Source organism: Lupinus angustifolius, chromosome LG03, assembly GCF_001865875.1.
Source record: "Lupinus angustifolius cultivar Tanjil chromosome LG03, LupAngTanjil_v1.0, whole genome shotgun sequence".
Lineage (NCBI taxonomy): Eukaryota > Viridiplantae > Streptophyta > Magnoliopsida > Fabales > Fabaceae > Lupinus > Lupinus angustifolius.
The window spans coordinates 21,958,096-21,969,620 of record NC_032011.1 but is presented as its reverse complement, the minus strand read 5'-3'; positions in this window follow the sequence as shown (position 1 = coordinate 21,969,620).

Here is an 11,525-nt window from a genome sequence, read left to right as displayed (position 1 = left end):
TTGGAGCAACAGACTTGAGGATGCTCTTTGGGGACATATGACTGCTTACAAGGCACCCATAGGGATGTCCCCTTATCGGGTTGTCTTTGGTAAAGCATGTCATCTTCCTATAGAGATAGCGCATCGTGCATATTGGGTTGTGAAAATTTGTAACTTGGCTCTTGATCAAGCTGGTGAAGAAAGAAAACTCCAATTGAATGAACTCGATGAGATCCACTTAGAAGCCTATGAGAACTCTATGTTATACAAAGAGAAGACCAAAAGATTCCATGATTACTTGATTTCTAGAAAGGAATTTTTGGTTGGTCTAAAACTGTTGTTGTACAACTCTAGGCTTGGACTCATGAGTGGTAAGCTTTGTTCTAGGTGGATTGGTCCTTTTGTTGTTACTAATGTGTTTTCTTATGGTGCTGTAGAAATCAAAAGTGAATCCACAGATAAGAGCTTCAAGGTTAATGGGCATCGCCTCAAGCCTTTCCTCACAAATCCTTCCTTAGTGGATGAACTTGTGGAGGAGGACTCATTGGTTGAACCCACTTTCCTCACGAATCAAGGAGTTTTTCTTTCTTTTCTCTACTTTTTATTGCACTAGTCCATTTCCATTGATTGATATATATATGTTTGAATTTTCTGATTGAGTTACATTGGGACAATGTATAGTTTAAGTGTGGGGGGAGACTATTGTAGGTTGTATGTGCTGTTGATGCATGCTTTTCTTTGAATTTTAGGTTTTGCTTAGGTTTGTACATTTTCTCTCATACTTTCATTCACTTAAGTCTTGATATCTTGTCGTGCGAATCCATGCATTTTTGTACGTCAAGTTGCTTTTGAGAATTAAGAGATTGAAACAATTGTGATAGACTTGTCCCTTGTGAGAATTTGAGCCTTAATTATGGATGGATTGCTGTATGCCATCTAATATTCTTTCATGTGTGATTGCACTCTTGATTAATTGCACTCTAGATGATGAGAACCTCTTCAGGAGATCCTTGTTTACAATGATCTATCTTGTTTGGTGTCCTTGAACCCACGCACTTAGCCATATAAGCCTACCTTGAACGAATTTATCCTTTGATAGCCCCTTTGAGACTTTTACTTCTTTCATTGTTACTTAGCTCATTACAAGCTTATAAGTGAAAAACCATGATTGTCCTAACCTTAGGGAATTTTGGAGCTTTGGAATTGTTTTGGGAATGGGTATTAAGTAAGAAATGGTGCATTGTTCTTCAAATCTTGTGGATTATTGGTTATGTTTAATTATGGTTGATACAATTGTGTACATAAGTGTTCATAAAAAACAAAAATTAAAAATGAAAAACAACAAAAAGAGAAAAAAAGTGAATAAAAGGTTGAGTAAGGCAAAGAAGATTGGAATTAGAGATTTGGTCTTATTTTGGGTTGATTTTTGCTTACTTTTTACTTATTCCCCATTGCTCCTATATTCCATTGGGTCTTACCTACATATCACATATTTATCCTACCTTGTCCTTAGCCTCATTACAACCTTGAAAAGTCCTTTTGATCTTTATGTGCATGTGCTTATGATGTTGATGTTAGAGGTTTGTCAAGCCTGTGGTTATGTTTGTTTTCATGAAGTACTTTGAGTGTAAACACTTGCAACCTAAGACACATGAGTGTAAACACTTTAGAGAGCATATCTTGTGAGGTTCTATCATTGTTGTGACTTGCCTCTTGGTTTGATTGATTTCTTGGCATACTTGAATTAATTGGATGATGTTCATGGATATCTTGATTTGATTCTTTTACTCTTTGTGTTTGATTTTGCCCATTTCATTGCAGTTCCTAGATTTCATTGTGAAGTATGTGATTTTCTTAGGTGTTTCATTTTCTAGTTTTTGTGAGTGCATATTGGTTAGCATAGTCTTATTTCTTGATTTTGCCTAGGAGTGCAAAAGGTTAAGTGTGGGGGTATTTGATAGAAATATATTACACACTATTCATAAGCTTAATTTAGCATGATTGATGATTTTGGTGCCTAATTGACTTTATTTCATATGGTTTAGTGTTTTAGACTTTATTGGACTAATATTCCTAAAATGAGTTAATTTGGATTATTTGGTTTGATTAAATCTATTAACATTTTCAGATCACATTTGGTACTAATGGCATTTTGGGCATTATGGAAGTTGAGGATATGTGTTGAAGTAAATATTGTATTTTTATTTTAGGAGTTGTTTTTATTATAATTTAGCTTTGGGCCCATTGTTTAGGCCCAATTCGGTTTTATGTGTATTGGAGGGGTTAAATTCAGATTCCTCACTCCAAACACACACACTTTACTTTTCCTCACTGTGAAACATAAACACATTTTTGTTTTCCCTCTTTTGCTCTACTAGGGTTTCACTCCTTCCTCATTTTTCATTTTCGGTTTTTTCTTCCATTGCCATGGAAGGCTAAATTTCTGGACTAAGTTCCTTTGGTAATGTATCACAACTCTTGAGGTTTTGTTATTAATGCATTTTCGTTTCTTTATTGTTGATTTCTTCTATCTTATTTCTGAATATGGTTTGCTTAATTCCATTGCTTAGAAACTGGTTGGTTGAGTTTATCTTCGCTTAGTTAATTTACTCTCTCTAGTGCATTAATGCTCAGTTCGTGTCAATTTGTTAATCGTTTCATGCTTATACCTATTTCGCCTAGTTAGAGGTTTAGGTTCTTGAACCTTGAATTGATTATCACTTAGTTAATTGATTCTCAAAAAATTCGGAAGTTAATGGTTGAAATCTGAAAATAATCTTTTAAAATCGAGGATTGAGTTGTGAATAAACGAACCAAAGGGATTGAGCCATTTCATCATATTGTTATTTACTGTTTCTGAATTTGCTTATTGTTCATACTAATCCAACAACAAAACGCCTCTTTGTGTGTGTGAGTATAAGGTGTTTGAATCTTTGCTTGAAAAATAATCCTTGGGAAACGACCTAGGAGTCACTTCCTAGGACTACAGTTCTTAATTGTTATATTATTCGCATCGGGTACGGCCTCGATCAGCGAGTATCATAAAACATGTTCCCTCCCATAAGCTGTTATTGCGTATACCCGTTGCAGGTACCCATTGTGGGTACTTCCATGAGGCATGGCTAGTGACTGGAGTGAATTCGTAACAAGGTAGTCGTATTCGAAGGTGCGGTTGGATATCCACAAGTCGGTTTTTTTCTCATCCCTAAAGCCAAGGCAAGTGTGCGGTATTCTGCTTCTACTGAAGAACAAGATACTGTGTTCTGCTTCTTAATTTTCCTGAAGATCAAGGAAGATCCTAAGAAAAAGCACCAACCAGTGATAGAACGCCTAGTGTTTGGACATGTTGTCGAGTCAGAATCAGAGTATGCCTTTATGCTGACAGAATTGTTGCTTGGAAAGAAAACTCATTTCCTTGGTGATTGCTTTAGATACTTGAGTATTATGTTTGCTCCTTGAAGATGTGTAGTAGTTGGTACAACAAGGTATTGGCTGAGATACCCTACTACAAAACATATGTCTAGTCTTGTGTGAGTCTAACATAACAACTTTCCCATCAGTCTTCTATATGGTGAGACATCTGTTAGAGGGATTCATATTGTGGCACTGATTTTGGTGTTGTTCTATGGGTGTTGAGATTGGTTTAACTCCTAGCAGTCCAACTTGTTGCAACAAGTCCAAGGTGTACTTTCTTTGGTATAGGTGGATTCCTTGCCTTGACCTTGCTATTTTCATCCCTAGAAAGAATTTTAGAAGGCCAAGATCCTTGATGCTGAACTTTTTGTACAAGACAAATTTTGTTGAATGGATATTGGCAAGATCATTTCCTATTAAAACCAAATCATCAACATAAACTAATATACGAGTAACTTTTGAATTATAATTTTTAATAAAGAAGGAATGATCAGAATGAGATTTAATGTAACCCATTTGCAGCAATGTTTCTGTCAATTTGTCATGCCATTGTTTGAGGCCATATAGTGATTTTTCAAGCTTGCAAACAAGACCAGGTTTGGTGACTTGAAGGCCATGTGGAACCTGCATGAAAATTACTTCCTTGAGATCTCCATCTTGAAAAGCAGTATTTATGTCCAATTATTAGAGGTACCAGTTGTGTATGGCAGCAAGAGAAAGGAGAGTTCTAATTATTGTCATTTTCACCACTTAGCTGAAAGTGTCCATATAGTCCACCCATTATGTTTGGTTGATTCCCTTAGCTATCAATCTTGTCTTGTATCTCTCTATTGCACCATTTGCTTTGTGTTTAACCTTGAAAACCCATTTCCATCATATTGCCTTCTTGCCCACTGTGAGGGATGTCAGGACCTATGTATTGTTTGCTTTGAGTGAATTGAGTCCTGCTTGGATTGCTTGTCTCCAACATTCATGAGTTACACCTTCATTGTAGTGCTCATGTATGATATTTGAGGATATAACTAAAGAAAATTGTTTATGGTTGAGAGATAATGAATTGTATGATATATTGTCACTCTATGGGTACTCAATAAAGGTTTTTAAGGTTGAGTTAGAGGCTAAGGCACAATGGTAATCATTCAAATAAGTAGGTATCCTTCTTGTTCTTTGGGGATATCTAGCGGTTGTGATATCAGCAGAGTTGTTATCATCTATGGGAATGTCATTATTGAATGCAGGCTAAACATAGTGGTCTAATTGGTATGAGAAGGGGTCAAAGCTGTTTAGAGACAATATATGAAGGTTTATTTTATCTGCAGCCCGATGACTAACCTTCTCATAAGGGAAAACATGTTCAAAGAAAGTGACATTTCTTGATATAAAAATTTCATTTGTGCATAAGTCAAGTAAAATATAACCTTTGGTTCCACCTTTGAAAACTAAGAAGATGCATTTTCTAGATCTAGGATCCAATTTAACCCTTTAGGAAAGTAGAGTGGAAGCAAAGCAGAGGCTTCCAAAGACATTTAGGTCTTTGATATCGGACAAGCAGTCATATATGAGAATGTTAGATTGAAATAAGGGGGCTTTGTTGTCAAGAAAAGTGCTAGGTTGCCTATTTATTAAGTGTATTGCATGTGAAATTGCATAGTTCCAATAGCATTGGAGAATGTTAGATTGAAATATTAAGGATCTTGCAACTGTAAGGATGTGTTGATGCTTCCTCTCATCAATACCATTTTTTGAAGGGTTTCAACACATGTAGTTTGATGAAAGACGCCCTTAGAGAGATAAAAAATCTTTCATAATGAATTCATTGCCATTGTCACTTCTTATCCATTTTACTTTGTGTTTAAACTAAGTTTCAACATATGCAGTGAATTCTTTAATTAATTGACTTGATCAAATTTTTGTCTCATGAAGAATATCCATGTAAATCTTGATCTAGCATCAACAACAGTAAGGAAGTATTTGTCCAAATGTAGAGGGAATAGATAGGGCCCCCCAAATGTCCATGTGGACCAAATAAAAATGCAAAGTAGACATGGTATTACTTACTAAATAAGGAAGTGCATGTTTTTATCTAAATGGCAGGTTTAACATGCATTAATAGTTTAATTACAATGTATAAAAGGAAAACATCTATGCATAGTAAGCATTTTTTAGTGTAATAGGTGTCCTAGTCTAGAGTGCCACAAGTTCTTATCATCATAGCTAAAATGAACAATGATATTGTGAGGTTTGGGGTAATTTCTTCTCATTAGCATCAATGCATAAAGTCTTGCTTTTATTTCAGCTGCACCAATCATCCTCGAGGAGTGTGACTCCTAGATTCAGCAGCCATTATTTGTAAAACTTAGTGTGCAGGTAGGGGTGGCAATTGGATGGTTTTTGGATGGATTTGGATTTATTTGGATATGGATCCTAATGGATGGATAGAAAGCTATCCATCAATCCATATAAATCCATTATATCACATTTTTAAATTATCCAATCCATCCATATCCAATGGGTTCCAATCCATCTATTCTATCCATGTATCCATTTTAATGGATTGGATGGATGGATATCCAATCCATTTTTTTTTTAATTTGAACAAAACATTTTTAATAAAGCAATTTGAAAAAGAAAAATTCTTTTAAAAATTATCGTTTAATAAAGCATTTTTAAATATCAATTTTAAAAATAATAATTTCTTAACAAACACTTTTAAAAAGTGTTTTTTTCATGAGCACTTTTAAAAAGTGTTTTTTTGATGAGCACTTTTAAAAAGGTGAGTTTGTGAAGTTTTTTTTATAAACACTCTTATTGGCAAGAATCTCTGGTGCAACATAATTGGTAGGAGTGTAAAAGTTTGGTTCGGTTTTTGACGCAATTTAACGACCGAACTGAACATAAAGAGATGGTTCGGTTCTACTCGATTAATCGCAAATTTTATTTAGGAACCGAACCGAACCGTTCATTTATGCTTAGGTTCGGTTCCACAGTTTTTCAACTTATTTAAAGAAAATCCTTTATGAAATAGTTGAACAAAATTTGCAAAGTATAGAATCAACTAAATGAATACTATATGCATCAATAATAAAGTATTCAATACTTTTTCTAGTAAAACAATAATAATTCAACATCTCAACGCACTACAAACATGAAATTTTAGTCCACAAAATCTTGGACAATGTCAAACAAAATTTAAGAATGGCAAACATGGTACTAATTCTTTAGTCCAACAGTCTATCTTCTCAATGGATAATAGATATTTAGGTTTGTTTACTAATTTATTTTTTACTATTTTTGCCTCTTACTTATAGCCTATATGTATTAATAATCCTAAATTCTTAATCATATTTTATCTCCTAACTTTAAAGCTTAACCATCTAAATATAATATAAAATAATTTTTTAATATGCAATTCGATTCGGTTCTAATGGATCCAAAATTTTCAAAATCGTGAACCGAACCGAACTTAAATGGTTCCAAATAAAAAAACTGAATCTCGAACCGCAGAACCGAACCGAACCACATTTTATGGTTCGGTTCAGATTGTTTTCATCAGTTTCACGGTTTAAACTGGAACTGCTTACACCCTTAATAATTGGGACTTTCACAAGTTGTATCCAACAATCCATCATCCTGAAAATTTCATTTTGTTATTATATTATCATATTAGTCAATAACCAAAATGATATATTTATACTTTGCATTAAGATGTTGGGGTAAAGCACTAAGCCTGAAATCGTTTATAATTTTTTGATAAGCACTTTTTAAAATCACAATTGCAATTTTCAACTTTTATAATGTCTGTGGGATTGTTCTTAAAAAGGTGAGAGAATTTTTTTATATTAATACTAAATTAATTGGAAAAAAATTGTTTTTAATTTAATTTTTTTGGATGGATTGGGTATCCATCCAAATGGATATACCCATGGATACCCATTGGATAGAATGGATGGATTTGAATCCATCCATTATCAATACTATCCATTGGATTATATCCATTTAAATCCATTAGTTCTAACGGATGAATTTAGATGAATTTAATTTGAATGGATTTTGGATAATTTTGCTACCCCTATGTGCAGGGTAGCGTGGGTGTGAGTCTAGATATGGATATTAAGTTGAAGTTGATGTTAGGGATGTATAACACATCAGTGATGTATAGGGATTCAGTGAAAACCATTATCCCTGAATAGTGTGCAACTACGTGAGTTTTGTTAGGCAGTACAGTAGGTAAAGGCTGAATTTCCTTGAAGTTTTGAAATTCTAGTAGGCAGTTACAGACATGGTCTGTAGCTGATGTGTCAAGGATCCAAGAGCTAATCTTGGATGTGTTGCCAAAACATAGAGAATTACCTAATGCATGGTGATCAGTATTGGTTGCTTGGTTAGAATTTGGACCAATCTAGTTGGCAATGTGACCCTTTTAATTCATTGATTGTTGGATCAGTATTATGATAGCATTCTATTGTTCAGGTGTGAAGGAGTGTGCAACTCCAATTTTGTTGTCATTTTTCCCAGGGTCATCAAAACTTGTTGTTTCATTCAATTGGTCATTAGAATTCAAGACAATATAATTGTTTGCATTACTTGAATTAGTGAAGTAGTTTGGGGAAACCCATGTTTCTTATAGCAAACATCCACTTTGTGTCCAATATTTTTGGTAGAATGTGCATATGGTCTTCTGATCTCTTCTTCTTGCTTGGGTGGGTGATCTTCCTGATACCTAGTATCTGGTTCCACTTGTTCCTCCAAGGATTCTTCCTCTTCCTCTTGTTCTTGGTTCTGCAAAAATGCTCGAAAAACAAAAAACGTTGGCTAGTAGTCTTGGTTCTTCTGAGAGAATTTGTTTTTCTTGTTGGGAAAGAATATAAAAGACTTTGTTTATGGATGGTAAAGATTCCATTAACATGATATGTGATCTTACTGCAGATAATTGATCATTCAATCCTCTTAAGAAGCAGATCACATAGTCATTTTCTCTATAACCCTTTATAGTGGGTAGAAGAATACACTTACACTTTATCTCACATTGACAGGTGGGGATTAGCCTAATAGTCATCTAATTGTTGCCATATCTCTTTCATTTGAGTACAATAAGTGTTTAAGCTAAAACTACATTGTTTAATGTAATGAATCTTACCAATCAAATATGATATTCTAAAGACATCACCCTGATGTTACCTTTCATAGAGGTCTTCCAAGATTTCATGTGCACTGTTCATCCATAGAATACTTTGTACAATTGAGGCTTCAATTGACTGAATGATCCAAGATACCACAAGGTTGTTGCATCGATTGCTTGTGGTGATCATTGGGTAACAACTGTGGTTTTGGTAGTGTTCCATCAATGAACACCAATTTGTTCTTCGATGCAAGGGCCATGGTCATAGCTCGAGACCACTAGTCATAATTTGCTCCATTCAGAAGGGATGAGACAAGAACAACTCCTGGATTTTCGTTTGAGTTCAAGAAATAGTGGCTGGAAGGATCAAGAGTAGGATTTTTAAGTTGATTCGCCATGTTCAAAGACTTAATAGGATTTGAAAGTGTGAGATTTATGACAGAAGAAGTATTCTTAAATATTCTAATTGAGGTGAGAACTTGATGATGAAAGAAGGTAAAGGAAGAGAAATAACAATGAAGAGATGAAAGAAGAAGAATTACGCAACAGAGTAGAGATACCCTCAAAGAAAGTGCTTTGATACCATGTAAAAGTTGAAGGTTTCTTCCATGGTTATCAAGCTTGTTTAACAAAAATGAAGGGAGCAGAAATTGAAATGAAAAGATGAAGTAAACACTCAAGAATAAAAAAATACCTCTTGTATATTGATTAGCAACGAAGTGAATGAATGAATACAAGAGAAAGAGATAATCTCCTTATAAACATAACAACTAACTAGAAATAGAAAGAAAACAGAAAACTAACTAGTAGATTTAACTAAAAGTTTCTAATTAAGGAAAGGAAAGCTAAAACATAAGGAATCAATCTAAATTATCTTGTTGGACTTCTTGAATGGGCTCCTTTGTACTAGTAAGTTTATGAAGAACATGCCTTCTGCAATCGGTTCAGAAAATGCTTAGAACAAATTATATCTATGAGAGATTCAATTATGATTGAAAATACCAATGTTGGTTTAATGGTATAAAATTTCACTGAATTTCTAAACATCTTATTAACCAAAGTTTCGATTTCTATAATGACAATGGTTGAAAGAGGATGTCACACATCCTAAAAAAATTCATTACCCGTAGACTAAGATGATTCCATGATTATACCAAAACAACTATAGTAAAAAGTGTTAGTGGATGATATGCAAACTAGAAAAATAGGACAACTATATAGAAACAATGGGTGACAAAGGTTGTAAAATTTCAAGCAAAGACTTTGATATAACGACCAATATAGACACACAAAAATTTCAACTCAAGGGTTGAATAAAAGTGCCGAAAGAAAATTTTAACAAGCGCAATTATTAAAGATTTTCATGAAAGCTTATAAATCGGAGAATTTCTGAAGACAACCAAATTTCAAACTCTATAAAGTAGTCATTGCTTTAGACAATTTTATAGATGGTATCTTGGTAAAATTGATATAAGATACGAACAAGACATATGATTAAAAATTAGACGGTTACCAACATAGGATAAGACGAATAGGCCTACTTCATAAGTTAGATTGGGACACTTTAGACCTTTTTTGTACCACCCTTTTCCGAATTCCGGATCTAATTTTGAAGCACTTTTATAAGAACAATAGGAAGGATGATTGTACAAGAAAAGAAATTGTGGTGGATAAGAATCCTCGGCTACATATCCAAGCCTCACTATGCCATATATCATAATAAACATCGATCATTCAACAACGCAATTTTGAACGACGCTGTTGAAAATGAGGCGGAAGAACATCAATAATGTATAATAAAACAAGCACTGTCAATTTGTGTAACTTCAAGAACGCATTCTTGACAAAATGCTATTGAACATCAATAACGTTAGCACTGACTTGAACGATTTATGTTTAACATCACATTTGATAGAAAGCGTTGTTGATGTTAATACATGCAACAACGCATAATTATGGAAGCGTTGTTGAAGATGACATAGTAATCGCGCTTGCTTCATTATGCGTTGTTGATTTTTTACGACTTTTTAAACGTCCGAGATATTAATGGTGGCAGTTATATGCGTCTCTTTGTTTGTTGAAATATTAATGGTTGAATGGTTATGCATTTCTTAGTTGTTGAAATATTAATGGTTGAATAATACATTATGTGTCTCTTCGTTTATTGAAATATTAATGGTATTAAGGTTCACTCATCTATAAATATTGTGGTTTACTCAATGTTCTATTTCATCAGTAAGAGTATGTGTTTCTATAAGAGTATGTTCATGAACTTAGGAGGAAGAAATCAGAAAGTAGTAAAAAAAAGAGCAATACTTCAGAGAGTGAAAAAGAGAAAAAGGACCGAAATTTGTATAGAGTCAAGGAAAAAATTGTGTTTCTGTTTCAGAATCATATCAATGAGGTCTTTAACAACTTTTGATTTTGCAAAATGACCCAAATTTCAGAAGGAAGATGGACGTCATACAAGATTTGCATGAGATGAAGATTTAGTTCATTGATCTCTTTCAATTAATTGATTTATCTCTTTCAATTGAAAGGAAATAAAATGAAAATAATCAATGAATTATTTTTCTTCATCTGCAATTAATTAAGTTCATTGATTTCCTTTATGGCAAAAGGACCTAGATTTTAAAAGGAAATCAATGCACTGTTATACAAGATTTGAGTAGGGGAATCGGAAAAAAAAATTGTGGACAAGATAAATTTGTAAAGTATTGAGTTTAATTCATTGAGCTCTTTCAATTTTCAAAACGATCCCAGATCTCAGAAGGAAAGTGAATGTTATTCAAGATTTGCGTGAGATGAAGATTTATATATAGGTGTTGAGGAAAAAAATATTTCCTTCATTGAAATTATTTTCATTTTATTCTTCATTTGCTAAATCATTTAATTCATTATATTTGCATGTACCAAATCATTTAGTTCATTATAATGTATTTTACCTATTTGAATGAATAATAAAACAATTATTTTGGATGTTAATTTCTATTTTTTGTTAATTATTTGGATG